Below are 16,446 nucleotides of genomic sequence, written 5' to 3' on the forward strand. Positions count from 1 at the left end.
TGGGGAGTGGTGAGTTGGAAAAGAGGCCGTGGAGTTAGTGTGGCCTTGGTTATGAGAAGACAGTAATCCTACATTGGAGATGGGGGCTATGGTGGTAGCAGGTAGAGACCACTTGCCTTGCAGATCGATGAGTTGCAACCGGGAATATTGCTCGGGAGAGGCAGAATAAGTGGCCTCTGGCCTCGGAAGGTCGCGGACGGGCTTTCCTTAGGCGCGCCTTCGGCGCGCAATCGGCGCGCCCGCTGCGCTCGTCCGCTGCGCTTCCTGGGGAGGCACATACTTATGGCATAGAGAGTAGATGGGCGGTGGGCGTGGCCTCCAAGCGGGGCGTGGCCTATCGATCGGTAGATGCGCTGGCAAGCTTTTTACACGCCGGTTTCTGCTAAGCGGAGGGTCCGTTTGTCGAATGCAGAGGACTGGGGTGAGTGAAAGTGAATTTAAAACACAAGATAACAATTTTAAAAAACAAAGCACTCTCCCGGCTTTCCGCCTCAGGAGCAGCGTGTTAGCAGGTGGAGACGCTAGTGATCAGCGTCCCAGGTGGAGACGCTAGTGATCACACTTATCGCTGCCATAAGTGTGGCAGGGTATGCTCAGACGTGAGTCCCTTGCTCACTTTGCCACTGGATTCAAAGACGCCGGGCTGAAGACGGCTGGAATGCCAGAAACCGGTCCTCGGAAGCTTGTTTCCGGTCCAGGGAAGACATGGCTTGGCAGTTCGGGCTGCACTGTTCCCATGAGGCACAGGGTCAGACTGATTTGCATATAACCATGTCTGAACTGGGGTGGCAGAGTGGGCTAAAGAACGGTGATGGATTAAACCCAGATCTCTTGACTGGGTGTGAGTGTCTGATTGATTCAGAAGCTCCGTCCATCACCAACCCCTTTTGTACTGCTTTTGGCCGCCATAAGTGTGGCAGGGTATGCTCATACGTGAGTCCCTTGCTCACTTTGCCACTGGATTCAAACAAGCCGGGCTGAAGACGGCTGGAATGCCAGAAACCGGTCCTCGGAAGCTTGTTTCCGGTCCAGGGAAGACATGGCTTGGCAGTTCGGGCTGCACTGTTCCCATGAGGCACAGGGTCAGACTGATTTGCATATAACCATGTCTGAACTGGGGTGGCAAAGTGGGCTAAAGAACGGTGATGGATTAAACCCAGATCTCTTGACTGGGTGGGAGTGTCTGATTGATTCAGAAGCTCCATCCATCACCAACCCCTTTTGTACCGCTTTTGGCCGCCATAAGTGTGGCAGGGTATGCTCAGACGTGAGTCCCTTGCTCACTTTGCCACTGGATTCAAAGAAGCCGGGCTGAAGACGGCTGGAATCCCAGAAACCGGTCCTCGGAAGCTTGTTTCCGGTCCAGGGAAGACATGGCTTGGCAGTTCCAGCTGCACTGTTCCCATGAGGCACAGGGTCAGACTGATTTGCATATAGCCATGTCTGAACTGGGGTGGCAGAGTGGGCTAAAGAACGGTGATGGATTAAACCCAGATCTCTTGACTGGGTGTGAGTGTCTGATTGATTCAGAAGCTCCGTCCATCACCAACCCCTTTTGTACCGCTTTTGGTCGCCATAAGTGTGGCAGGGTATGCTCGGACGTGAGTCCCTTGCTCACTTTGCCACTGGATTCAAGCAAGCCGGGCTGAAGAAGGCTGGAATGCCAGAAACCGGTCCTCGGATGCTTGTTTCCGGTCCAGGGAAGACATGGCTTGGCAGTTTGGGCTGCACTGTTCCCTTGAGGCACAGGGTCAGACTGATTTGCATATAACCATGTCTGAACTGGGGTGGCAGAGTGGGCTAAAGAACGGTGATGGATGAAACCCAGATCTCTTGACTGGGTGTGAGTGTCTGATTGATTCAGAAGCTCCGTCCACCACCAACCCCTTTTGTACCGCTTTTGGCCGCCATAAGTGCGGCAGGGTATGCTCAGACGTGAGTCCCTTGCTCACTTTGCCACTGGATTCAAGCAAGCCGGGCTGAAGAAGTCTGGAATGCCAGAAACCGGTCCTCGGAAGCTCGTTTCCGGTCCAGGGAAGACATGGCTTGGTAGTTCGGGCTGCACTGTTCCCATGAGGCACAGGGTCAGACTGATTTGCATATAGCCATGTCTGAACTGGGGTGGCAGAGTGGGCTAAAGAACGGTGATGGATTAAACCCAGATCTCTTGACTGGGTGTGAGTGTCTGATTGATTCAGAAGCTCCGTCCATCACCAACCCCTTTTGTACCGCTTTTGGCCGCCATATGTGTGGCAGGGTATGCTCAGACGTGAGTCCCTTGCTCACTTTGCCACTGGATTCAAGCAAGCCGGGCTGAAGAAGTCTGGAATGACAGAAACCGGTCCTCGGAAGCTTGTTTCCGGTCCAGGGAAGACATGGCTTGGTAGTTCGGGCTGCACTGTTCCCATGAGGCACAGGGTCAGACTGATTTGCATATAGCCATGTCTGAACTGGGGTGGCAGAGTGGGCTAAAGAACGGTGATGGAATAAACCCAGATCTCTTGACTGGGTGTGAGTGTCTGATTGATTCAGAAGCTCCGTCCATCACCAACCCTTTTTGTACCGCTTTTGGCTGCCATAAGTGTGGCAGGGTATGCTCAGACGTGAGTTCCTTGCTCACTTTGCCACTGGATTCAAGAAAGCCGGGCTGAAGAAGGCTGGAATGCCAGAAACCGGTCCTCGGATGCTTGTTTCCGGTCCAGGGAAGACATGGCTTGGCAGTTCGGGCTGCACTGTTCCCATGAGGCACAGGGTCAGACTGATTTGCATATAGCCATGTCTGAACTGGGGTGGCAGAGTGGGCTAAAGAACGGTGATGGATTAAACCCAGATCTCTTGACTGGGTGTGAGTGTCTGATTGATTCAGAAGCTCCATCCATCACCAACCCCTTTTGTACCGCTTTTGGCCGCCATAAGTGTGGCAGGGTATGCTCAGACGTGAGTCCCTTGCTCACTTTGCCACTGGATTCAAGCAAGCCGGGCTGAAGAAGGCTGGAATGCCAGAAACCGGTCCTCGGAAGCTTGTTTCCGGTCCAGGGAAGACATGGCTTGGCAGTTCGGGCTGCACTGTTCCCATGAGGCACAGGGTCAGACTGATTTGCATATAGCCATGTCTGAACTGGGGTGGCAGAGTGGGCTAAAGAACGGTGATGGATTAAACCCCGATCTCTTGACAGGGTATGAGTGTCTGATTGATTCAGAAGCTCCGTCCATCACCAACCCCTTTTGTACCGCTTTGGGCCGCCATAAGTGTGGCAGGGTATGCTCAGACGTGAGTCCCTTGCTCACTTTGCCACTGGATTCAAGCAAGCCGGGCTGAAGAAGGCTGGAATGCCAGAAACCGGTCCTCGGAAGCTTGTTTCCGGTCCAGGGAAGACATGGCTTGGCAGTTCGGGCTGCACTGTTCCCATGAGGCACAGGGTCAGACTGATTTGCATATAGCCATGTCTGAACTGGGGTGGCAGAGTGGGCTGAAGAACGGTGATGGATTAAACCCAGATCTCTTGACTGGGTGTGAGTGTCTGATTGATTCAGAAGCTCCGTCCATCACCAACCCCTTTTGTACCACTTTTAGAGCTAGACTGGAGCAGGATAACTGGCCGGATAATTGTGGGGAATCGGTCTCACCCTCTGAGCCTCACTAGGTCGCGGCCATCTTGGTTAGTCGCCGGCCACGCCCCTGGTCCGGGCAATTTTGATTAAAAGCAAGAGGAGAGCTGATGCACACCTCCAGAGGATCAGCTTTTAAGATTTCGCTAGTCCCCAGTGTAGCATGGTAGCAAAAAGAAGTGGGTAAGGATCGACTAGGGGAAAGTGGGATACTGCTGCCTTGACAGGGACGTGGCAGGTCTTCTCACAGAGTGATGGCAGGTTGAAAAATGGTGAAATACTGGGGAATGGGCATGGTGGAGGCACAGATGCTTCTTTCTTTAGCCTTTTTTATGCAGCCTGTGGTGGTGTTATCTGCTCCTAATCTCCTCTCTGCCCCCACATGCTTACTAGCATATCTCTGTAGGATTAAGTTTGTGTTGGGTTTTTTTCTGCTCAGTAAACATAATGTATGTGGTAAGGACCTTCAGTGAAATGCCATATGATCCAGAGTGAGGTTTTGCACTCTGGAAGGACACCCCTAAATACCCATTTTTACTGAGAGTAATTATTGTCATTACCACAGACTGAGAAGAGCTGGCAGTGGTGGCAGTAAGAGATTATATTACAAGTAGCACATCTTCTTACCAGTTGCCTGTGATGAGAGAGGTACCTACTGGCTTTCCTGTATTAAAAGGATTACCATTTTCTTTCACCATGTCCCTTATCCCCTTCCATAATGAATTGAAGAGCACAGGTATTTGTGCTCTGTTAGATTTGTGAGGGTGAGTGTGTTTTGCTGTATGCATGCAGGAATCTATTTTGGTACTCCTTTAGGTATATGACTGACAAGATGAAGGTTGTAGATGGGCCATGCCTGGGACTCCTTTTCGGCGTGAGTGTAGACTCCTGCAATCTCTCTTCCCGGGCTAGGCAATCAAGCTCTTCGACTAGTGCAGAATGGAATACTGCCTTCCTGAATCCACCCGCCATTCATATTTCCAGCTCCGACACTGGGCCCTTCACCCCCATAATGCTGAGGCCGCCACCCATCCCCACACCCTTTTTGAGCAACTCGTCCTCAACTTTGATGACACCTGAGGCTTGGTGTCTAAGACATACGATACCCTAGAACAGTCACACCTCCTCACTCGCCACCCATGTCAATGGAACTGGACTCCTTACAACTCCCCTGATGTCACCCAGAAGCAGTGGGAACTTCTTTGCCGGGAAATTCGGCAAATGCATTGAAGCATCCCCCAGCAGGAAGCAAGCAGCCTTCAAGGTTATGCTTCAATAGCATTATACCCCGGCACGACTTCAGGCAATGTTCCCTGCGGCTTCTGATCCATGTTACCGAAGCATGCCACGGAAATCAATCTTCTTATAGATTCACACCATCTGAATGTACTTTTTCTAACCGAGACTTGGACACATGCAAACTGTGAGACCGACCTAGCAGCTGCTTGCCCTCTAAACTTTAATATTCTTCATCTCCCCAAACCCAAAGGCCGCGGTGGCGGAGTTGGCGTCATCTTCCGAGCCTCGTGGCAAATGAACACCTTAGACATAGATCCTGCACCCGGAATCGAGCTCTTCGGTCTGACTATAAACTGCCACCAAGTAGTCACCTTTACGGTGATCATCTGCTACCGACCACCTGGGGCCTTTTCCCTCTCGCAACAGCAAGCACTCCTCACGATTATCACAAACATGGCAACCTCTCATAATAAACTTATTCTTCTAGGAGAATTCAATCTTTGGCCAAATGGCAGCCTAGACACATGTCTAGACTACCTTCTGCTGTCCTGTGACAGTGTGGGGCTTCACCAACTGATAAAGGACCCCACTCACTCCGCAGGCAACCGTCTTGACCTTATCTTTTCGAGCCCGGGTCTAACTCAAGTAGGCGACATTCTACCTATGAGCTGGACAGACCACTCGCTCATTAAACTTTACATCAACAACGCCACAACAAGAAAGCCCAAAAATCACTCGCCACCACAATTCTCTTATCGAAACTGGAAAGCTCTAGAAAAACTCAGCATTTCCACCAAAGTCTTCGAGGTGGAGGATAGCTTCTCCTCCACCAGCTCGGTGGAAGACAATTACAGATCCCTTAGCTCGAGAATCACCTCCATCGCGGACTCTGTTGCCCCTCTTAAACTCTGTAAACCCAAAGGTAGAGCACCTGCTCCCTGGTACAATGACTCCCTGAAAACCCTCAAATCAGCCTGCAAACAGGCTGAGAGAAAGTGGAGACACGGATACTGCAACAACAATAAAGTCCTATGGAAAAAGTCACTCCGTGACTACAAATCCGCCATTGCAGAGAGTAAAGCGAATTACTACTGCTCCACTATAGCCAATGCGGCCAACAGTCCAAAAAGTATATTTCAGATCCTGGACAATATCTTACATCCTGACTGCGTCAAAAACCTCATTCCCCCTTCTCAGTCCCTTTGTGATAGCCTTGCTCAGTTTTTTACTGACAAAATTGAGACGATCATCAACAATCTGGCAACGCCCCCGTTACACACCCATCCCACCCTTCCCGAAGTCAGCCCCACCAATCCTGACTCTCTGAGGTCAACCTGCCCTCCTACGAATAGGCTCCTGGCTTTCCCCCTTATTTCTCAAACAGAATTTGAAAAAGTTGCACAGGGCATCACCTCGGGATCCCCCCTTGACCCTCTGCCTCCAAAAATCTGGAAAGCATGTGGGCACGAACTATTTCACACTCTCCGGATGATTTGTAATCAATCCCTCAGCTGCGGCTTCGTTCCCATCCCCTGGAAGCAAGCGCTTATCACCCCGCTACTAAAGAAACCTACGCTGAACCCAGAATGTCTGTCCAACTTCCGCCCCATATCACTCCTGCCTTCTCCGGTGAAGGTGCTTGAACGTTGGGTCAGTAAATGCCTCTCAACCCACCTCGAGCAGCACCACATTCTGGACGAATTCCAATTTGGTTTTCGCCCAGCCCATGGCACTGAAACTGCTGTGCTCACTGCCATGGAGGAGCTTCGAATGCGCGCAGACAGGGGCCAAGCCGTGGCCTTGATTTTATTAGACCTGTCTGCCGCATTCGATACTGTCAATCATGGGATCCTGCTCGAGCGGTTGAGAGAGGCAGGGATCGACGGCACGGCCCTGATCTGGTTTCACTCTTACCTCAGCGACAGAAAACAGGCCGTATCCCTTCCCCCTTTCCAATCGGTCTTTCCCCCTGTCCCTCACGGTGTTCCCCAGGGTTCCTCTATCAGTCCGATTCTTTTTAATGTTTACTTGAAACCACTGGTCACGTTAATCAAATCACACAATATGACCACAGTAAACTATGCGGACGATACCCAGCTCCTCTTCTCTTGGGAAGGCGAAGATTCCATCTCCTTGCAAGCCTTCCATGATTGTCTAGAGACACTGCGAGCTGGCTGCACCGGAACTCCCTTCAGTTCAACTCCTCGAAAACCGAGGTGCTGTTCTGTCCTGCGAGCCGCATACCCCGCCCTCTGCCTGCTGAGTTTTGGCCCCCGGAAAACTCTAACAACCCGCCACCTGTCACCAGTGTTCGCAACCTGGGCGTCATGCTAAATCACCAACTGAGCATGGAAACGCAGGTCTCAAGAACAGTTGCTACCTGCTCTGCCCTTATGCGCTCACTGCGCAAAGTCCTGCCCCTACTACCACCTTCCGCCAGAGCATTAGTAGTCAGGTGTACTATTCTTAGTCGCCTTGACTACTGTAATGCCCTGCTGTTTGAATCTCCTGTGACACTACTGGACAGACTCCAACGAGTTCAGTCGGCAGCAGCCAAACTGGCTCTTGGCTGGACCAGGAGGTCCTCGGCCACCGCTGCACTGGCCGAGCTGCACTGGCTGCCTTTGAAGCAACGCATTGCCTTCAAGGCCCTCTGCCTGGTCTTTAAGGCACTACACGGTGCAGGACCCAGACCTCTTCAACGTCTGTTCTCATGGTACACCCCCACCAGAACACTCAGGTCCACAACTGCCTGCCTTGTGAAAGTGCCCAGATGTAAGAAGGCCAGTACGGGGGGGAAGATCGTTCAGAGTAGCTGCAGCCAAGCTGTGGAACAGTCTGCCTGTCGATATTCGCCAAATCCCTCATCTCCTTCCCTTCAGGAAACAAATCAAAACATGGCTCTTTCCTCCACCCCTTTAAACCTGCCATCCATAGTCCATCCCCCCGTCAATAAACCCCAGGAGTAGCTACCAGCGCCAGGATACCTGCCAGGTGACAGACGCGCTCTATAAATATTTTAAATAAATAATAAATAAATAAGATGCAGAGTCCATGTGGGTGACTCTCACCACATATGGGGGGCATGCCTCTCCCTAAAGTCTTTTTTGAAGGAGATGCTGAGTCATATTATGGGCGTTCTGGGCTACCCAATATTGGATGACTACAGAGTTCTCATCGTGGGCATTGCTCCTGAGTCGCTGATCATGTGGACTGGTACCCGGTGCACCACATGACTGGTGCTGCCAAACAGCTTCTAGTTCAGGACTGATGGTCCTCCTCAGCCCCACCTGTAGCGTCCTAGTTTGCACACTCTGCCACACCATTGCTATGAAGCAGATGGCGCACAAATGGTCCTTCACAGACTAGAGATTCCTACGCTCTGGACACCCCAAACTCACTATATGTCCCGCTTAGAAGGCCTATGCTTTCAGCATACCAGGTTGTACGTGCTTCACCTGTTTGACACACTGGGGTAATATCCTCTTGGTCTAGCTGGCTATGGGAGAGACCAGTTTGGGAACCTTTCCTTCTCCCTTTTCCGCCTCCTCCCACGCCCCTAGTATTCATGAGTTAAAGAGTTTCACCCTCCACACAGATGCCCTGACATGGGACCACAGTACATAGGCCCTCACGAGGGCTCTTAAGGGTTTCCAAAAAGGAAAGCACACGTACATCATAGGTGCGCACCCTAGGGGCCACAGTCGGTTTTACAGTCATACTTATGCATAGTCTTACATTATTTTACTACTACTGGGCAAATATCTCCTGAAGGCTGTCTTTCAACTGCAACTTTATATCCCCATAATGTTTTCTTAACAGATTTCGAGCAAAATAAGAGGCTGCACCACACAGGCTCTTGCTAAGACTCACCTGCACTTCTTACTAGGAGCACAATTGTACGCCTCGGACTCGCTCTCTCACAGGGGCTATGGCTAGTTCTATTGTCATTATTATTATTATTTAAATTTCTATTGCCCGACAGCTACCCACAAAGGGTTTCCCGGCGCAGATGAAAAAGCCATAAGCAGCAACGCCTGGGAAAGACTTATTTGTCAAATAGCCAGGTTTTAAGCATCTTGCGGAATTTGGGGTAGCTTGCCTCCGTTTTAATCCTAACAGGGAGGGAGTTCCAATAGGACGGCCCTAAGTAAGTGAAGGATTTTCCTCCCATTCGTGCTAGGTTGAATTTGGGGACCACAAAATTTCCTTGGGAGGCTGATCTTAGATTTCTGGATGGGATGTAAGGTTTGGCCAGAGTACAGAGGTAGTTCGGGGCCATTCCAGTTTTGATTTTGTGCATGTAAGTGAGTGTTTTGAATTTCACACGTTTTCAATGTTCAACCAGTGTAATTTACGTCGGTGTGATGAGATATGTTTAAATTTCAGTACTTTGCATAGAAGTCTAACTGCAGCGTTTTGGGCATCTGGAGTCTATGGGTTATGGTTTTGTTCGAGCCCGCATACAGGACATTTCCATAGTCAAACCGAGAGGTGACCAAGGCATTGACAACAGTTATTTAGTTTTTTTTCCGGTAGCATCCAGCATATTTTCCTTAACCATTTGATGATGGAGAAACATTTGGCGGCGACTTTTATTGATTGTGCTTTCATGCTCAGAGTCTCATCGAGGATTACGCCTAGGTTCCGAACTTGTAATGAGGGGTAGGGGAGATTGCCCATATTGTCTGGCCAATAATGTGCGCTCCAAAGGTATTTCTGTTTCCCCAGTATCAGTACCTCTGTTTTATCTCCATTTAATTTTAGGAGGTTGGATTGCATCCAGGCTGCTATATTAGTTAGTCCTGTCTTGAGTGTAGAGGTATCATTTGAGTTGGGGTTATGTGCTGATAGGGAAAACAGGATTTGTGAGTCGTCAGCGTAGGAGTATATAGATAACCCAGATTTTTCAGCTAGTTCCGCTAGGGGTTTTACATAGAGATTGAACAATAGCGGGCTTAAGATAGATCCCTGCGGAATGCCATGTGCAAAGGAGTATGTTTGGGAGCAGGCGTTCTGCGAGAAGACTTGAAACGTTCTGTCTGAGAGGAAGGCCTGAATCCATTTAAGAGCTGTACCGCCTATACCTATCTTGCTCAGTGTGTTAATAAGCACAGTGTGCGATATGGTATCGAAAGCGGCGCTTAAGTCTAACAGAATAAGCGCCACAGTTTCTCCTCTGTCTAGAAGATGGCGGATTCCTTCCTCGACTCCTAAAAGAGTGATTTCGGTAGAGAAACCTGCTCTAAATCCTGACTGTGAGGGGTGGAGTAAGTGGTCTGTTGTAACATATTGCGTCAAGTGTGCGTGTATGTGTTTCTCTAGAATTTTTGATAGGATAGGAAGCAGTAGTTTTTGGTTTCTGACGGATCAGCATTAGGTTTTTTCAGTAGTGGGTGAATCATGGCGTGTTTCCATGTGGGAGGGATCACTGCCTCGTCCATAGATGTGTTTAGAAGATGGGCTATGACTGATAGCACCGAGTGATTTAATTGTTTAAGAATAGTTACTGGTATTAGATCCTTGGTGATCCTGACTTAATGGATTTCAGTAGGGAAACCAATTTTTCGGTTGTAAGGAAGGGCCAGTTCGTTAGAAGGCGATCAGCCTTGTACTGACTGTTAGTTTGCCTGGTGAGGGGGTGAGGTGACGTTGTCATAAGTGCACTAGAGCATGTTGTGATATCATGTATATTTTCTTGTGAGACAATCTCTTGGTATATTCCTTCCACTTTATTTATGAAGAAGGATGCTAATGCTTCGCACTTGGTTTCAGTCAATATTGGCCGAATGGACGAGGCACCCGAGCCTGCGAGTTCCTTTACTGTATTAAGCAATGTTTTTGCACAGTTTGAAGCCTTAGTGATAGTTGTATTCACAAATATAGCACAAGCAAGTTTGCATTGTTTGTGATAGTTGCTCAGAGCCTTTTTGTAGGCTTGCTTGGAGGATTGCGCGTAATCTCTTCTCCACTTTCTTTCCAGGGTCTTACAATTAGATTTAATTGTTTTTAGAGATTTGTTGTACCACGGTGCAGGTGGACAGTGTATGTTTCTTTTATGCTTTATGGTGGGGAGGCAGGTGTTAATGGCTTCAGAGAACCAGCTCTGAATTGTTGCAGCGAGAGGATCAGTTTTATGCTCTAAGGGAGGTTTATGAGCGTCGAGATATTCATTGAACTTATTAATATCTAATTTTTTCCAGTTTTTCTGCGCTTACTCCTTCCCATTTGAGTTGGTTAACACGTTCTTTACAGGTAAACTGGTTAGTGTGAAATTAATCTGATAGTGATTAGACCAGCTAGAGGGAAGCGCAGGGGCGCAAGTGATTGTATTAAGATTAGAAAAGACAGGATCTAAGGGATATCCGGCAATGTGGGTTGGGCCGGAGTTTAGTAGCTCACGGTTTAGGGCGGCCTGGTCTGAAATGAGTCTGGCACTGTTAGTACAGGTCGAATCTTCCAGATGGAGATTATTGTCTCCTAATACTGTAAAATTAGCTGTGTTAGTGGCAAGAGGCGAAAGAGCTTCCATAAATGCGGGAATCCAGTTGGCAAGGTGTTCAGGGGGTCGATATACTAAGCCTCCTGAGTAAGTAAAATTAGGGGAGAGAGTTAGCTTAAAAAATGCAGCTTCACATGCTGGAATGGGCAGTTGTTCTAGATAACAGATATAGCTTTTTTAATGAATTACCGCAATTCCACCTCCTTTTCTTTTTATTCGATCCACTCTTGCTATCGCATAGTTAGAGGGTAAGGCTGCTGCGATATCTGGGCCGGAGCTCTCGTGAAGCCAGGTTTCTGTGAGGAAAGCCGCGTCAGGTTGCTCATTAAACAGTAGATCAAAGACGTTGGCTTTGTGTTTTGGTAGAGAGCGGCAGTTTATACTTGTCGTAGTATAAGATTTCCTATTTGGAGAGGATTTCTTCCCAACGTAGGGTATATGTGTCATGGTTAAGGGTGAAGTGGAGGCCACAGTGTTCACAGGTAGTAAAATCCATGTTAACGGGGGCTCTAGAGCAGTTTGGCCTATAAGATGTATTAGCGGCTTTCAGGAAATCGGCGTCATATCGATGAAACCCTTTCTTGGTTGTCTGTTTTTTGTAATACTTGCACGCGGTCCTAAATGTACTGATGTTGCTATGCAATTGTCCATGGAGGGTTATTTTTTAACTCTAATTATATTGCAATGCTTTTTTCTTCTTTTGGAAATTTAATAAACTGATTCTGAGCGGGATTTTTTTTTAGAGCTGACAGCTGAGTTTCATAAATGGTTGCACAAAACCAAATAACATACTTGGAGCATAAGTTTGAGTGGGAAGAAAATTGTGTGCTAGCATTTCAGAACATAAAAAAATTAATTTGTAATGCGGTACCCATTCAGGGGTTTGATCCTGAGTTACGCAGCATTCTTACTGTGGATGCCAGTGGAATGGAACTGGTGCTCACGCAAAAGGAGGAAGGTGAAAAAGAGGTAGAATTTGGGTTTGCATCAAGAAGCCTTACACCCACAGAAGAAGCTTATTCTGTACTAGAGATAGAGAGAGACTCTCGCTTGAGTGTGGGGTATGGAGCATTTTTGTGAGGCATGGAGTTCGATGTGAGAGAGGACCAAAAGCCTCTGGTAAATCTGCTTGCTACAGAGGGGTTTATGAAGGTGTCTGCAAGAATTGCCGGGCTTTCTTTGTGGTTACAAGATTTTAATTATCAAATCGAGTATGTGTTGGGTGTACAGAACAAAGTTGCTGATTGTTTAAGCCCTGTCGTTGCCCATTAGTGAACTGCCAAAATTTGAGTGGGATGATTACCAGGTTGCTACTGTTGATGAAAGGCATAGACTTCATTGAGAGAGAGGAGTGGAAGACTGCATGTGAGAAGGATGTGTTACCCGAGAGTGAAACAGTGCACTTTAGGTGGTTGGAGGACCAAGAAGTGCAAACATATGGATTTGAAATGTATTATGGAGGTAAGGAATGAGCTTGGGGTGGAGTCAGGTTTTGTGGTGAGAGGAGGAAGAAGTGTGCCACCGCAAAGAAATATATATATATTTGTAGATTTGTATAGTGCATCTTATCACTGGTTATGGTATTCAGGTGCTGTTAATGGACATGGGGAGATAACGTGATTTGCCCAGAATCACAGGATGTTGAGCCAAAGCTGTCACTCGAAAGCCGGATCCCCAGCTCCCGAATAGGCCGCTGCGCGACATCCTCTCCCCAAGTAGTAAGGGTTTAACAAAGGTGTAAAGTCCTTTTATTGGTGGGCTGGTGTGGATTTGTATGTTGAGAGAAGAGTGAGGTATTGTGATCAGTGTGTTAACTTGGACAAGACTTTGCATACCATAAGACCACCTTTGAAGCTAGTGGAGTGCCCAAAGATGGTGTGGCGTGGGGTTGTGCATAGGGGCGAGTGATTCATGGGTGGAATAACAGAGGTTGGGCCAGCCGGCTCCAATCCAAGCAGGGACGTGCAATCGTTTTGGCTTCAGTGTGAAAATATCACCATCTGAGTCCATCCTATACAATGGTTAAGCCCGCCATGAAGGTCGGTTGAAAGTATCAGCACAGTGATTCCTTAACGAAAATCTTGATGCCGTCGCACGTGTCGGCTGGATCCCTGGGAAGGGTCGCTGAGTGGCACATCTTTGTCCTGCGTTTTTCCACGGCGGATGCGGGACAAAGACACGCCACTCAGCGGCCCTTCCCAGAGATCCAGCCGACACGTGCGACGGCATCAAGATTTTCGTTAAGGAATCACTGTGCTGATACTTTCAACCGGCCTTCATGGTGGGCTTAACCATTGTATAGGATGGACTACGATGTGGTGATATTTTCACACTGAAGCCCAAACGATTGCACGTCCCTGCTTGGATTGGAGCCGGCTGGCCCAACCTCTGTTACTCCACCCATGAATCACTCGCCCCTATGCACACACCCCACGTCCTGATGAAGACCCCGTTTTTAAGGTTCAACGTTTACCTACACATTTCTCCTGGGTCGAAACGTCGTCAGACCTTATAACCTACCTTCAGCTTGCGCAACCAATACACAATGTTATTCATACAAGCGCATGTAACATGGTATTGCTTTCAAAGATACGTGAACATTGGATGTTTGTTTTTGTAGCTGGCTCAATGGTGAAGCCAGATCTGAATCTATTGTATATATGTTTAGTCATCTAATTGTGTGACTTGATTTACTGTGTTCTAAACTAGCACAAACCTTTCTTCACTTCACAACCTACCCTTCCTCACTCTCTCTTCTTCTGGGGCACCAAGTTTTTATGATGTTGTTTTGATTAATTCATGATATTCAGTATTTTGTAACACACTGTGATTAAATACAAGTGTGTTGATGCAATTTGTGTTTATAATTGCTTAAATTTTGACTTTCTATGTACTGGGACCCCCCCTTCTCTCTGTACCAGATAGCACCCAGGTCCCAGTGACTTTTTTGGGTATGCCCCCTCTTCGGTACTGCAAAGATGGTGTGGGACATGCTGGCAGTGGATTTTGTGGGCCCACGGCAAACTAGGTTCGGTGAAAGCAGGTACATTATTGTCATAATTGACTACTTTAGCAAATAGGTGGAGTTTGACTTGCTGCAAAAGGTAGATGCGGACACAGTGGTGAAATTTGTGGAAGCAGTATTTTTAGAGAAGGGCTGCTGAGGAAACGAATGAAAAGGCTCACATTTTACAGCTTTTAAAGTTGAGCAGTTAATGTAAAGAAATGGGGTTAAGCATTTTAATACTTCTGTACCATGGATCAATGTAATTGGGCAAACAATGGTACAATCCAGATAGCTTGTGAGTATATGAAGGAGAGGGAGTTGAAGAAAATGTTATGGGCATAGAGGTTGACACCTTCCCTCACTGGGTACAGCCCTTTTGTGCTCATGCGGAGTAGGGGACCATTCACCACAGACAATATGGGATGAATGGCTAGTGCTAAACGAGTTGAGTGGTCACCAGAAGTAGTGAAGAAGAACATTGTTAAAGCGCAAGGTACTTATAAAAAGTATTATGATGTAAAGAAAGCAACTAAGGACGAGACGTTGCAGGAAGGAGATTGGGTAAAGGTGAAAAAGGTGGGAAGAGCGCCAAAAGGGCTAAGTGGTTTCACAGAACCTTTGAGGGTGGTAGAGTGTTTAAAAAAACTCAGCTAGGTTGACTGACAATCGGGTGTGGCATATGTCATTTATAATTGTAACAAAGGAGGGAGGGAGAGAAAAGTGGATTCAGTCTGATCAGTCATTATCAGCGGAGCCGCGTTGAGGGGAAGAGGACAGATAGTCTCCTGAACAACCATCGCTACAAATTGGGCCAGATGGAAACCCCCTAATACACGTAGAAGGCTCATGAAGCATTGTAATCAATATCAAAAAGTCTTTAATATACGCCAATTGGGCGATGAGAGACTACGACTTTGAACTACATAATAGGTACATATCACCTATAGTTCACTTCCTTTTTGTATAATACACTTTTACATTTATATTCATGTGAGTAAGGTGGGAATCTTTGTGCAAACCCCGTCCTGAAGAAGGAGCTTTTCACTCCGAAACATGTTCATGTAGACGCACATATGAGGTTGATGTACATAATTATACACTAACAACCTCTCACTGCACCCCTTTTAATGATACCAGCCGGGGGCTTAATAAAAGTCTATTTTTCACCCCACGAGCCATGTATTTTTTAACCATCACTTAACCCACCACTCACGTACATTCAATTCCCCACGCACACCCACACATAGTCCAAAAATAGTGCTCCCACGTAGTCGTCGGTCGTAGCACGCCCCATCCCGTAGAGGGGTGCGAAGACCCCGATGATGAAGCATGACACCAGGGGCCTGTTGGTGTGTGAGGGGTATTTTAACAACACTGAGTGCTCCCCACCACTGTAGGGATCACCACCACTATCCAAGTGGATTCCACTTTGCATATGTCATTTAGCCAAGTGTAAAGCAGTTGAAAAAGAAAAAGGGGTAGATGTTTGGGATGAAGTAATGCAGAATGATTGATTGTGGGAAGATGAGGTGGAAGTGGGGCATGAGGATGTGCAAGATGAATATGAGACTTTGGATGAAGTGGTGGAGACCCAAGAAAGTGAGGAGGATGGAACGTTGAGATTGGGCAGGTTAGGAAGGATCAGCCGCACTACTACAGACTCAAGGATTTTGTTTTGTGCAAATTGTAGTCCAGTTAAGCACCATTTGCTGTATTCTGTTATTGTAGTTCACTGGACTCATTGGGGTGGGGAATGGTATTGTACATATTTTTTGTGGGAAATGTGGGGTCAATTTATTTTGTAATTCGATTCCTATTGTCATATTGTTAGTTGCATATGCAAAGGGGGTGGGTGGTGATGGGTGGTGTTGCTGCACTCTGGGTTTGGAATGTGCACGGCATCATTATGTGGAATGTGGAGCTTGAGGGTTTCTGAGGGTGGCCGATTTGGACGTTGAAAGTGCGGTCTATGTACTGTGCTGTCCTCCCATGACGCAGAGTTGAGAGTAAAGGAAAATATATATATATATATATACACATATATGTGTACATGTGTATTCTTCAATACACTTGTATGTTTTAAATTATG

At 47.6% G+C, this 16,446-nt stretch overlaps 1 protein-coding gene across 1 annotated transcript in view; it reads left to right on the forward strand.

Annotated features, from left to right (window-relative positions):
* MMS22L (MMS22 like, DNA repair protein) overlaps positions 1-16,446 on the forward strand; it is a 522,815-nt gene that overhangs the window by 409,154 nt on the left and 97,215 nt on the right. The window lies entirely within an intron of this gene.

The sequence above is a fragment of the Lissotriton vulgaris genome, chromosome 6 (genome assembly GCF_964263255.1).
Source record: "Lissotriton vulgaris chromosome 6, aLisVul1.2, whole genome shotgun sequence".
Taxonomy (NCBI): Eukaryota; Metazoa; Chordata; class Amphibia; order Caudata; family Salamandridae; genus Lissotriton; species Lissotriton vulgaris.